The following is a 12,872-nucleotide window of genomic DNA, read 5'->3' as shown; positions in this document are numbered from 1 at the left end:
CAAACGCATAATTTATAACTTAGAAAAAAAAAGCAGACAGCAGGAATCTGACATTGAAGAAATATGGGCCCACTTTAAGAGAGCTAACCTAAGAATAATAGGAATAGAGGAGGGAAAAGAAGGTGAAACCAAAGAGATTAATAATCTCTTCAAAGAAATAATAGCAGAAAATTTTCCAAACATAGAGCAAGAGGTTGATACACAGGTCCAGGAAACTTATAGAACTCCCTTTACAGAATCAGAGAAAAGGCTCCCCATACCACATAATTGTCAAAATGACCAATGTAGAAGCCAAGCAGAGAATCTTTTTTTTGGTGGTACTGGGGTTCCTGGAAGCCCTTCTACCTCCAGGCTACACTCCCAGACCTATTTTATATATTTTTTTTATTTGGAAACAGGGTCTCTTAAACCTGCACGATCCTCCTGTCTCCACCTCCCAAGCACGGGGATTACAAGCATGTGCCACCATGCCCGGCTAAGCAGAGAATCTTAAAGGCAACAAAAACAAAAGGCCAAGTGACATTCAGAGGTAAACCAATTAGAATCACTCCAGACTTCCCAAACCAAGTCATGAAAGCCAGAGGGCTTGGAGTAACATATTCCAAACTCTGAAAGAAAACAACTTCCAGCCAAAAATTTCCTACCCAGCAAAACTATTTATCAAATTAGATGGGGAAATAAGAAGCTTCCATGACAAACAGAAACATGAGTTTCTATGTCTTCAAAACCAGCACTAGAGAAAATACTCAAAGCGATTAACTACAAAGAAGAAATAGGTAATACACACCAGAGCCAGAGAAATAAGATTTTCCATCCAGCAGACAACTAAGCAAATAATATATTCATGGGTTTATTGGTTAAAATCTTTGGAGATTCATTATTTTAGTCTTTTACCTATTTCTAAATTGTATTGTTTGCTTTTATTGTTGCTGATTTTTAGGATTTCTATTTGGAATATTAATATATCTTCAGATATAGCATTTGGAAATATTTTATCCCATTCTATCAGTAACTTTTAACTCTGTTTACATTGTCTTTGGATGTACATTTTTTTTATTTTTTAGGAAGTTTATTCTTTTGTTGCCTGTGCCTTTGAAATCATATCCAAGAAATCACTGCCAATTTCAATGTTGTGAAGTGTTATGACTCAGGTTTTCTTCTAAAAGTTTATAGTCAAGCCGGGCGTGGTGGCGCAATGCTTGTAATCCCAGCATTCGGGAGGCTGAGACCAGAGGATCGCGGTTCGGGGACAGCCTCAGCTACTTAGTGAGGCCCTTCGCAACTCAGTGAGACCCGGTTTCAAAATAAAGAATAAAAAATAGGGCAGGGGGTGTAGCTCGGAGGTCAAATGCCCCTGGGTTCCACCCCCAGACCCACACACACACAAAAATAAAATAAAATAAATAAAAAATAAATAAATAAATAAAAGTTTATAGTCTTAAGATTTACACTTAGGTCTTTTATCTATTTTGAGTTAATATTTGTATATGGTGTTAGGTAAGGGTCAAATTTTATTCTTTTTATGTAATTATTATTTTTCAACAATATTTAGTGAAAAGATTATTATTTCCTTCACCAAATGTTCTTGGAAACCTTGTCAAAAATAACTTGACCATAGACTCTGGGCCCCAGGCCGAACTGAGTGTAGCAGGCCAGACCCCTGGAGTAACCGGGCCCAGTATCCTGGGTTCCGGGTGGGGGTCGCGCGGGGCAAACCAGCCGGGACCCGGGTCGCGGGACTCTGGGCCCCGGGCCGGAATGCGCGTAGCACGCCAGACCCCTGGAGAAACCGGGCCCAGTACCCTGGGACCCAGGCGTGGGTTACGCGGGACATGCCAGCTGGGGCCCGGGTCGCGGGACTCTGGGTCCCGGACTGAACTGCGCGCAGCGCGCAGCACGCCAGACCCCTGGTGGCGGGACCCTGGGCCCCAGGCGGAGTAGTCAGGAGCACTCTGTACCCATGGGGAAACTGACCGGGTCACAGTGCTACCTAGTGAGTGCCTGATCCCACTACCTCCTCAAACCACATATACTGTCTTCTCTTATTAAAAAAAAAAAGGAAAAGAAAAATATCGGAGAGGAGTTAAGAAAGCCGTTGCGGACGCCAGGACACTGGAGATGCAGACAAAACTTATCTAAATGCACTGGAACTTATGGAAACATTCCCCGTGAAGGAGGACTGCTGTTTCTCTAGATTGTTAAGAATCTTGGACATCACCTGTAAGGAGAGAGTTTAGCGGAGACCAAGGAGAAAGGTGGTGTTGAAAGAGGTCTCTGCGATGGCGGTGGAGACTTGTATTCAGGAAAAGCAGAAACCGGATCCTAACAACCTTATTTTTGGAGAAACTACACCAAATGTCAAATCCTACCGTCACGCATGCTTAGGAACACTGGACAACATTCAGAGTGGAAAAAGAGCCTGGGAAGGATTTGAAATGGTGGAGGCAGTGGCAATGGCAGTGGCCAGTACTCAGGGGAGGCAGAGATCTGATACATTACACCTGGAACCTTTGAAATAATAACCCCAGAGACAGTGATCGGAGCCTGCTGAGGGGTTAGGCCAGTGCCAGGGCCAATGGCCGACATCAGAGCCTGCCGTGAGGCAAGGCCATTACTGAGGCCTCTGAGACCGGGATTAGAGCCTGCCGAGGGGTTAGACCGATGCTGGGGCCAGCAAGGCCGGCATGGGAGCCTGCCGTGAGGCAAGGCCGGTGCTGGGGCCTCCAAGGCCGGGATAAGAGCCTGCCGAGGGGTAAGGCCGGTGCTGGGGCCAGCGAGGCCGGGATTGGAGCCTGCCGAGGGGTTAGGCCGGTGCTGGGGCCAGCAAGGCCGGGATTGGAGCCTGCCGAGGGGTTAGGCCGGTGCTGGGGCCAGCGAGGCCGGGATCGGAGCCTGCCGAGGGGTTAGGCCGGTGCTTGGGCCAGCGAGGCCTGCATCGGAGCCTGCTGTGAGGCAATCCTGGTACTGGGGCCTCCGAGGACAGGATAAGAGCCTACCGAGGGGTTAGGCTGGTGCTGGGGCCAGCGAGGCTGGCATCAGAGCCTGCCGTGAGGCAAGGCCGGTGCTGGGGCCTCCGAGGCCGGGATCAAAGCCTGCCGAGGGGTTAGGCCGGTGCTGGGGTCAGTGAGGCCGGCATCAGAGCCTGCCGTGAGGCAAGGCCGGTGCTGGGGCCTCCGAGGCCGGGATCGGAGACTGCCGAGGGGTTAGGCCGGTGCTGGGGCCAGCGAGGCCTGCATCGGAGCCTGCTGTGAGGCAAGGCTGGTACTGGGGCCTCCGAGGCCAGGATAAGAGCCTACTGAGGGGTTAGGCCGGTGCTGGGGCCTCTGAGGCCAGGATAAGAGCCTACTGAGGGGTTAGGCCGGTGCTGGGGCCAGCGAGGCTGGCATCAGAGCCTGCCGTGAGGCAAGGCTGGTGCTGGGGCCTCCAAGGCCAGGATAAGAGCCTGCCGAGGTGTTAGGCCAGTGCTGGGGCCTCCGAGGCCGGGATCGGAGCCTGCCGAGGGGTTAGGCCTGTGCTGGCGCCAGCGAGGCCGGCACAGGAGCCTGCTGAGAGGCAAGGCCGGTACCGGGGGCCTCTGAGTCCAGGATTGGAGCCTGCCAAGGGGTTAGGCTGGTGCTGGGGCCAGCGAGGCCGGGATTGGAACCTGCCGAGGGGTTAGGCCGGTGCTGGGGCCTCCGAGGCCGGGATCAGAGCCTGCTGAGGGGTTAGGCCGGTGCTGGGGCCAGCGAGGCTGGCACCAGAGTCTGCCGTGAGGCTAGGCCAGTGCTGGGGCCTCTGAGGCCAGGATCGGAATCCTGCCGGGGGGTTAGGCCGGTGCTGGGGCCAATGGCCGGCATCAGAGCCTGCCATGAGGCAAGGCCACTACTACGGCCTCCGAGGCCGGGATCGAAGCCAGCTGAGGGGTTAGGCCGGTGTGGGGGCCAGCGAGACCAGAATCAGGGCCTCCCATGAGGCAAGGCTGCTGCTTGAGCCAGCGAGGTCTGGATCAGTCCACCGGGTAGCCAGGCGACTACTGGGGCCATCAAGAGTGGGATCGGTACTTGCAACGCGGCATGCACAGAGAAATATCGCAGAAAATATAAATCAGATGCTTCCCCTAATCAGCAATAACTAGGAGGAAAGGGGCAACAGGAAGAGGTTGAGCTATAGAAAGGGCCCTATAGTGAAACAACTAATGTGACCAATCAGAGGGTATGGAATAGTGGAGGACGGAGCCTCTTTAAAACGCAGGAGGTCCATAAACAAATGTATCAAAGTTAATCACCAAAGAAGCATGGGATCAAGGGAGGGGGAGGGAATGGGATGGGGGCTGGATGAGGACTAATTGGATGATGTGTGCTTGTATATCCTCTCAAGTCTTGTACTCCAATGTGATTGATATATAACTACAATGCACCAATTTTAAAAAATTAATTAATTAATTAATTAAAAAAATAACTTGGCCATATATGGAAGAATTTATCTCTAGGCTTTTTATGTTACTCCACTGGTTTATATATATCTACCTTTATAGCAGTACTACACTGTTTCAATTATTGTAGCTCTATAAGGTTTGAAATCAGAAAATGTGCATCTTCTAGCTTTGTTCTTTTTTGAGATTGTTTTGGGTATTTAGAGTTCATATTTCATGTTAGGATAGAATTTTTTCTGAAAAAAAAATGTATGATAGTTTCATCTTAAAAAGAAAAAAGAAAAAATATTCTCTGGTAAGAAAGAAAGCAAAAAGAAATATTGAAATGTTATCTCTAAGTGATCAAAAGTTTGATATCAGACAAATGAATCTGCTATATGAGATTATCATTGTTAATTTTGGATAAATTGCTATAATATTAGATGTCAACTATTAAGCCAAGCATGGGAAGGAGGGATGGGGAGGGAATGGGGTGGGGGTTGGGTAGGGGCTAACTGGGCGATGTGTGCATGTATGCCTACACAAGTTTTTTTTTTATCCCATTATGATGTATGAATACAATGCACCAATAAAAAAAATAAAAAAAAATAGGGCTGGGGTGTAGCTTGGAGGTAGAATGCCCCTGCATTTCATCCCCAGTACCACAAAATATAATAAAATAAAATTAAATTTTAAAAATGGCCTACAAGAGCTAGGCATGATGCACATGCCTGTAATTCCTGTATTTATGTTAAGACAGGAGGGTTGCAGATTTGTGGACAGCCTGAGCAACATAGTGAGGCCCTCCACAACTTGGTGAGACCCTGATTCAAAATAAAAAGATAGAGTTGGGGATGTAGCTCAGAAGTAGACTGTCCTTGGGTTCAATCCCTAGTAACACACACACACACACACACACACACACACACACACACACACAGAGCCAACAAGGTCCTACATGATCTGACTTTATCTATTAGTTTTAACCTTGCTCAGTATTTGAAGAAACACTGGCTTCTGCTTTTCTTCAAACATGTCAGATAAATTAGTCTTACTTTGGAGCCACAGCACTTGTAGTTTTCTTTGCATATGATATTCTTTCCCCATTTATCTATGTGGCTTGGTGGCATGTTCCCTCTCCTACTTCAGGGCAAATGGCACCTCCTTGCTGACGTGGTCTTTCTTGACCATTACATCATTCCCTCAGCCACTTTCTCTGCTTTCATTTTCCTTTCTTTTTCCCCTAATTTTTTATTTTAAGAAAACACAGGGTCTCATTAAGTTGTGGAGGGCCTCACTAAGTAGCTGAGGCTGGACGAAAACCTGTGATCCTTCTGTCTCAGCCTTCCAAATACTGGGATTACAAGTGTGCACCACCATGCTGGCTCTGCTTTACTTTTCTTTATTTCGTGGTACTGGGGATGAAACACAGGGGCATTCTACCTCCAGGCTAACTATATTATTAATATGATTTTTTTTTTTTTTGCAGGTCTGGGGATGGAACCCAGGGGAATTCGACCTCCAAGCTACAGCCCCTGCCCTATTTTTTTTTTTTAATTTTATTTATTTTGAAACAGGGTCTCGCTAAGTTGCAGAGAGTCTCACTAAGTAGCTGAGGCTGTCCGTGAACCGTGATCCTCCAATCTCAGCCTCCTGGATGCTGAGATTACAAGTGTGCACCACTATGCCTGGCTTATTTTTTGTTTTAAAACACGGTCTTGCTAAGTTGCTGAAGCTAGCTTCAAACTTATCTCAGCCTCCCAAGTGCTGGGATTACACACAGGCACCACCATGCCCGGCTAAGTGTGTGTGTGCATGTATGTGTGTTACTGGGGACTAACCCAGTACTCTATCTCTGAGACACATCCCAGCCTATTCTGAAAAGGGTCTGAGATCCTCACTGAATTGCGGAGGCTGGCTGTGAACCTGCAATCCTCCTGTCTCAGCCTCCCACGTACTGAAATTACAAGTGTACACCATCTCTCTTGGCTCTCTGCTTTATTTTGCTTTATAATGCTTACCACCATCTAACTTTTAGTTCTGTCTTCCCACACTGGAAATGGCAAGGATTTATTGTAGTGCTGGGCTCAGCAGGCATGATGGTAATCCCAGTACTTGGAGGCTGAGACAGGAAGATCAGTGGTTCAAGGCTGGCCTCTGCAACTTAGACACTCAGCAACTTAGAAAGACCCTCTTTCAAAAATAAGAAAGACAGCTGGGCGTGGTGGTGCACGCTTATAATCCTAGAGCTTGGGAAGCTGAGACAGGAGGATCTCACAGATATGAAACCAGTCTCAGCTACTTAGTGAGGCTCTCAGCAACTTAGTGAGACTCTGTTTCCAAATAAAGTATAAAATAGGTCTGGTCTGAAAGTATAGCCCAGAGGTAAAAGAAAAAAACCAACCTCTGGGTTCCACGCCCAGTACCATAAACAAACAAACAAACAAACAAACAAACAAACAAACAAATAAAAGCAAGCCAGGTGTGGTGGCACATGTCTATAAGCCCAGCATTTGGGAGGCTGAGACAGGAGGATCTGGGTTCACAGCCAGCCTCAGCTATTTAGTAAGGCCCTTTGCAACTCAGTGAGACCTTGTTTCAAAATAAAGAATAAAAATAGGGCTGGGGTGTAGCTCAGAGGTAGAATGCCCCCAGGTTCCATCTCTTGTACCGAATGAAAAATAAATAAATAAATAAATAAATAAATAAATAAATAAATAAGAAATCCAGGTATGGTGGTACCTATTTGAATTCCAGTACTGGGGAGGCTGAGACAGGAGAATCAAAGGTTCAAAGCCAGGCTCAGCAACTAAGTGAGGCTCTCAGCAGCTTAGTGAGACCCTGTTTTCAAATAAAAAATAGGTCTGGGGGTATAGCCCAGAGGTAGAAGGCCCCTACATTCCACCCCCAATACCAGAAGAAGAAATATGAGTCTGGGGTTTAGTTCAGAGATAGAATACTCCTGGGTTTAATCTCTACTACTAAAAATTGGTGCCGTGTGTGGTGGCACACGCTTATAATCCCCGTGTTTGTGAGGCAGAAACAAGAGGATCGCACAGGTTCGAAGCCAGCCTTGCTGGCTTAAGAGACCTGTTTCCAAATAAATAGGTCTGGGAGCATAGCCTGGAGGTAGAAGGGTTCCATCCCCAGTACCACCACCACCAAAATAAAAAAAAATAAAAAATAATAAAAACTGGGCTTATTGTTCAATAAATATATACTGAATATTTTAAATCACCAATATAATAATACAAAATAATAACGTAAAACTATTAACCTCCTTCAAACTCACCTCCTTCCACAAACTTCTCCAAATTGTGCCAGTGTGTCGCTTGTCAAAAATAACCTAGAAAATAAAAAAGTTATTGGATTAGTATGGTAGGATTTTGAGTGGTATATTTTTTGTATTTATTTATTTTATTTATTTTGCGGTACTGAGGATGGAACTCAGGGGCATTCTACCTCTGAACTACACCCCCAGCCCTATTTTTTGTTCTTATTTTTAAACAAGGTCTGAGTTGCAGAGGGCCTAAGTAGCTAAGGCTGGCCACAGACTGTGATTCTCCTGTCTTAGCCTCCCAACAGCTGGGATTACAAGCACACTCCACCACACCCAATGCAAATTTTTTTTTTTTTGCGATACCCAGGGATGGAACCCTACACCCCCAGCCCTATCTTTAATTCTTTATTTTGAAACAAGGTCTCACTGAGTTGCAAAGGGCTTAAGTAGCTGAGGCTGTCCACTAACTACGATCTTCCTGTCCTAGCCTCCCAAGCCTATTTTGTTTTTAATCAGCTTTATTGAAATGTAATTCATATAGACTGAATAACTCATTTATTTAAAATGTTTTATTCAATTACTTTAATATATTAATAGATACATGTAACTATCAAAATAAATTTTAGGACATTCTCATTACTTTAAGACCCCATACCCACTGCTGGGCACAGTGGCATATTTCTATAATCCCAGTACTTGAGAGGCTAAGACATGATGATCACAGGTTCATGACCACCCTCAGCAACTTAGTGAGATCCTATTACAAAATAAATAAAAACGCCGGGCGTGGTGCCAAACGCTTGTAATCCCAGTACCTGGGAGGCTGAGACTGGAGGATCCAGGTTTGCAGCCAGCCTCAGCTACTTAAGTGAGGCCCCCTGCAACTCAGTGAGACCTTGTTTCAAAATAAAGAATAAAAAATAGGGCAGGGAGTATAGCTTGGAGGTAGAATGCCCCTGAGTTCCATTCTCAGTACCACAAAAAATAAGAATAAATAAATAAATAGGGTTGGGGTGTATCTCAGAAGTAGGATGCCCCTGGGTTCAATGCTTAGTACCACAAAAATAAAATAAAATAGGGATGGGGTGGCACAGAGGTAGAATTCCCTGGGTTCAACCCCTAATACCATCACCAATTAATAAAATGAGAAGAGCCGGACGTGGTAGTGCACGCTTGTAATCCCAGAATTCAGGAGGCTGAGACCAAAGGATCCAGGTTCCCCGCCAGCCTCAAGATACTTAGGCCTCCACAACTTAGTGAGCCCCTGTTTCCAAATAAAGAATAAAAAATAGGGCTGGGGGTATACCTAGAAGATAGAATGCCCCTGGATTCCAACCCCAGTACCGCCAAAAAAGAAAAAAAAAATAGAGAAGAGAGAAGCTGAGCGTGGTGGCACACCCTTGTAATCCCAGCATTTGGGAGACTGAGACAGGAGGATTACGGTTCACTGGCCAGCCTCTGCTACTACTTAGTGAGGCCCTTTGCAACTCAGTGAGACTCTTTCAAAATAAAGAATGAAGCTGGGCGTGGTGTCGCACACTTGTAATCCCAGCATTCGGGAGGCTGAGACTTGAGGATCACGGTTTGCGGACAGCCTCAGCTACTTAGTGAGGCCCTCCGCAACTTAGTGAGACCCTGTTTCAAAATAAACAATAAAAAATAGGGCAGGGGCTGTAGCTCAGAGGTCAAATGCCCCTGGGTTCCATCCCCAGACCCACAAAACAAAACAAAACAAAAATAAACCCAAATAATAAAGAATGAAAAAAAAGAATAGGGCTGAGGGGTATAGCTCAGAGGTAGAATGCCCCTGGGTTCCATCCCCAGTACCACAAAAGAGAGAGAGAGAGAGAGAGAGAGAGAGAGAGAGAGAGAGCCTTCTAACAACGTGCTGTCTCTTTTCTCCCTTTGACTGCTTTTTTCTTCTCTTTCCTGTAACTACTGCACATCTACAAAAAGCTGTGTACCTTCACCTCTCATTTAGTTTATTTTTTGAGACAGATTCTCACTATGTTGTCCAGGCTGGTCTCAAATGCATGGGCTCAGCCAGGTGTCATGGCAGCCTCTGCTTGCAATTCCAGGACTTAGGAGGCAGAGACAAGGAGGACCACAAGTTTGGTTTCTTTTCTTTGTTTTTGTGCCTGGCTAGGACCACAAGTTTGAGATCAGCCTCAGTGACTTAATGAGGCCCTGTGCAACTTAGTAAGATCCTGTTTCAAAATAAAAAATATAAAGAACTGGTAAAATACCCCTGGGTTCTATCCCTAATGATACCCACCCACTCATCACAGGCTCAGCAATCCTCCTGCCTTAACCTCCCCTTGTTGCAGGGACTGCAGGAACTTACCACTCTACCCAGCTCTCATTTAGTTTTATAATTCCTAACAATCTGGTGTCTGCCTCAATATCTGAAGTTGCTCTTCTTCGTGAGAAGACATCCACATTAATAAACTCCACCGCTAGCTAGGCGTGGTGGCGCACACTTGTAATCCCAGCATTTGGGAGGCTGAGAACGAGGATCCTGGTTCGCAGACAGCCTCAGCTACTTAGTGAGGCCCTTTGCAACTCAGTGAGTCCCTGTTTCAAAATAATGAATAAAAATAGGGCTGGGGGTGTAGCATGGAGGTAGAATGCCTCTGAATTCCATCCCCAGTACTGCAAAAAAAAAAAAATAATAATAATAATAAATAGAAATAGCCGGGCATGATGGCGCACGCTTGTAATCCCTGAGCTTGGGAGGCTGAGACAGGAGGACTGTGCAGGTTCAAAGCCAGCCTCAGCTAATTAGTGAGGCTCTCAGCAACTTAGTGAGTTCTTGTTTCCAAATAAAATATAAAATAAGTCTGGGAGTGTAGCCTGGAGGTAGAAGACCTCTGGGTTCCATCCCCAGTACCACTAATAAATAAATAAATACCACTGTTCTTTTCAGTACCTGCCCTCTTTCATTTAACAGTAACCCTTTGACTTGTATGTTGAATTTGACAAGGCTGAACACCCTTTCTAAAAATACTGCTTTGTAGTTGAGAACATGAAGTCTGAAGTCAAACAGACTTGAGTTTGAGTCAAAGTTCTCCCTCGGTTAGCTATGTACTCGAGGCAAGTGATGCCCTCTAAACCTATTACTTATATGTCGTAGGTCGAGGTAGGAATGAAATAATACAGGAATGAGCATCATATTTGTCACTTATAAGCACTCAAAGCAGGCTACTGTTATCACTGAAAATTTTATTTCCTTGGCTCAAAAGGTTCTGTCTTCAAGTTTCTTGACCATTTCCTCTATTTCTTTGGGGACATCGTTAGTCCGACTGCTTTTATAATTGTCTCGACCATCTAAACCCTGACATGCTATAGAGTAACTAATAATTACACGTAAAATAAATAAATGACACCTCCTTCAACCTACTGATTTGAATTTCCATTATGTACTGGACATTTTTACCTATATGTCCCATTAGAACTTGAAAAAAGAACTTTAAAAAATCTTTCAAGTCACATGTGTTTAGTTCCTTAAAGCTAACATTTCCCAAACCTAACACATGATCTTTTTCATCCAAATATACCTCTTCCGATTTTCCTACTTTAGTTAGTAATTCAGTATTTCCAAGCAACTCAGACATAGACATGGCAATTTGTTTTTTTTTTTTTTTTTTTTTTTTTTTTGGTACTGGAGATCGAACCCAGGGGCATTCTACTTGAACTACAACAGTTAGCCCCTTATGTCCTCTGGACCATTTTCTTTTTCTTCCTTTTTTTTTTTTTTTTTTTTTTTTTGGTACTGGGACCCAGGGGCATTCTACACCCCAGCCCTATTTTTTATTCTTTATTTTGAAACAGGGTCTCACTGAGTTGCAGAGGGCCTAAGTAGTTGAGGCTGTCCTCAAACCGTGATCCTCCTGTCTCCGCCTCCCGAATGCTGGGATTACAAGTGTGTATCACCAAGCCCGGCTGAACATTTTCTTAAAAATCATAAATTTATCAGTGGCTTCCTACAGCCTGTAACATTAAATCAAATCCCTTAGCCTAGACTTCATGGCTTTCTCTAGAAGGCTCAAACCTCTCTCCTGCCTTGTTTCCCTCTGCTCTCTCAAACCCACCCTCTACTACAGATAACTTTCTTGCTTCTCTTCACAAGCTTCTCACCAGCTGAAACAACTCTCTTCACAACCCTCATTGTTTCATTAATGAAATCTAGTCTGTAAATAAAAATTCATCTTAAATACTACCTCGTCTCTTTCCTGAGTTTCTTTACTCGAAGCGATCTAACTGCAAAAGACTGAATTTGCAATTACCTAAAAGTTACTGTTAGTTATCTGTTGCTATTATTTCTCCTACGTTTAATGTGTGTCCCCTACAGACAGAAGCCGTGTCTTAATGATCATGTAACTTCCCAAAAGAGCAATGCCCTAGTTCACAGGCAAAATGATGGGTTTCTATTTCTCTACCTCGTATATCCTTGTTTAGTTTATTTATTTTGCGGTACTGTGGAACGAATCAGGGCATCGCCTATGCTAGGCAAAGGCTCTCCCACTGAGCTATACCCCCCCAACTCGAAATTTCTTACTTTATTTACCCCATGACAATTCTGTGAAGTATTTTTATTTTTATTATCCCTTATTTTGCAAATGAGGAAACAGGCTTCGATTAGCATGGGGTGAGGGAATGCCGGGACCCATCGCCAGGACGTCTAAATCCTGTGCTCCTTTCTCCATATTATCCCATTCCGGACTCCCTTGTTGCTACAGCTCCCGGTCTCCCTGAACTCTCGAGTTCTTCCTCTTTGCAGACCCTAACTTTCTTCTTCCGGTCTCTAAGGACGCCCAGGTTTCAGGCTCCCTGTCCCCCTTTCCCTGCTGCTTCTGCAGTTCCTTCTCCGTCACTAGATTTTCTTCTCAAAGCCTCCTCCTTGAACCCCTTCCCCCTGAACCCGAAGCTGTACTCACGACACATTAAGCCTCGGAGTGAGAACTCAACTGAAAAACAAAAATCAAATGAGGTAGTATCCCGGCGCCACAGGGCGTCCTCGAGCCCGTCCAATAGCCCACGAGTTTACACGGCTCTTTGGCTTTCGCACCAATAGGAAGGTGGTTCATGCAAAGCGCTTCCCGTCTCGCTTCGCGTCTCGTCCCGCAAAGGTAATCGGGAAATGTAGTTTTTCTCCTGCGCATAGAACTCTTGGAGGAGGAAGTAGCGGAAGCACCTGTTTCT

The sequence above is a fragment of the Muscardinus avellanarius genome (genome assembly GCF_963383645.1).
Source record: "Muscardinus avellanarius genome assembly, chromosome: 11".
NCBI classification, from domain to species: domain Eukaryota; kingdom Metazoa; phylum Chordata; class Mammalia; order Rodentia; family Gliridae; genus Muscardinus; species Muscardinus avellanarius.
This window is presented reverse-complemented; position numbering follows the sequence as displayed.